Below are 1710 nucleotides of genomic sequence, written 5' to 3'. Positions count from 1 at the left end.
ATACATATATATATATACACACACACACACACATACACACATACATACACACATATATATATATATATATATATATATATGAAACTAGAAATGAAAAATTATTGACAATAACATGTATGATTAAGCTACTATGCAGAATCTTCTGGATGGGAAGTTACATTTTGTATGCTGTGACAATGTTCAGTGAATAAATGTAAATTAGTTATTTAAAAAATAAGAAATAAAAAAGATAAAAAAATTCAATCTCAGTCATTTTTTCTTTTTTGGGGTTTTTGCGATAGAGTGCATGTGTTTGCCAGAGAGAGACAGAGAGAAGGAAAGTGAGAAATTAGACCCCCTCCCCAGTGTGTTTACACCAAAATCTTTTCTCCTCCATTCTCCTCTCATTATTTTAGGCATACACAGATATGCAAGTGATGTCATTTTTCAAGCTGCCAGGTCTGGAACTTGAACCACAGTTGACCATGTGGGAATCCCACACCTTAACCACCATGCCATCTCCTGGCCTCAGCCATTTTTTTCTTTTGTGATTTCTTTTCCATTATTCTTAATGTAGAAAGTAATCTCTCATCCTGAGATTTATTGCAAAATAAACTGTTCTTTTCCACTGATTTTATTTTTTTATAATTCAATTTTTTTACACATAACAACTTTTTTTTCCAACTGGAATTTACATGGTGTGAGGTGATTATTTACAAAACAGATAGCCAGTTGTTTCAAGATTATTTTTAAAATATCATTACTTTCACAATTGTTGCTTTATATGGCCTTTGCCATATGTTATTTATTTATTTATTTATTTATTTATTTCATTTATTTATTTTGATTCAATCATTGTGTATCAGTACAGCATACCAAATGAATTTTCCCATCCTAAATACACTATAAATTTGTTCAAAGATATTACCATGCATATTATCAACATATAATTTTCTTTTTATTTATTTATGTATGTTTGTTTATGTACTTATTTATTTATTTTTATTTATTTATTTACAATCATTCACTGTACATCAATACAGTATACAAAATGAGATTTTCCATCCACAATACATTATGTATTGGCTCAATTAAGGATATTCCATACATGTTATCATCAACAAATAATTTTCTATTTCTTGTTTCTAATATATTTTGCTCCTCCCCCCTTGATTCCCTACTTTTCACCCTCTGCCAATTGCCCCCCTTCTCTCCACACTGTCTCTGGTATGTACAGTTGTTTCCATGCCTTTTTTTCACATTATATTGGTTCACTAGAGATCTTAATAAATTAAAAAACTTTCAATAGCAAGCACAGCTGATATATACATGTCTATGAACACATGTCTGACTTTAGGCATAAATCTCAGCAAGTAAAGTGAACGTACTATAAAGTAGCACCCTGCTGGGGCTATATAGCTTACTGCAGTCATTAAATAGGTATTAATAGGTATTTTTAATACTTTTTTATTTCAAGGAAAACACTTTTATTTTCAATAGTTCAAAATTTTAAAAATGTTAAGAAAAATTTGCTTAAAACTTAAGGCCAGGAAAAAGGTTATAATTCAGTTCAAATAGTAGGTAGATGAACCTATCAACAGTTCAAGAGAAGACAAAAATCCTTAAATATGGAAATCAAAGCATTGAAGAAAATTGGTAATATTTTAGTCTAAAGTAAAAAAAAATTCTATTTCACTAGTTCAGACTCATGCAATTAATCTCTCTTCTATT

This window comes from Tupaia chinensis, unplaced genomic scaffold (genome assembly GCF_000334495.1).
Source record: "Tupaia chinensis unplaced genomic scaffold, TupChi_1.0 Scaffold138416_1, whole genome shotgun sequence".
Classification (NCBI taxonomy): Eukaryota; Metazoa; Chordata; class Mammalia; order Scandentia; family Tupaiidae; genus Tupaia; species Tupaia belangeri.
The sequence above is the reverse complement of the archived record's forward strand: the minus strand, read 5'-3'. Positions refer to the sequence as shown.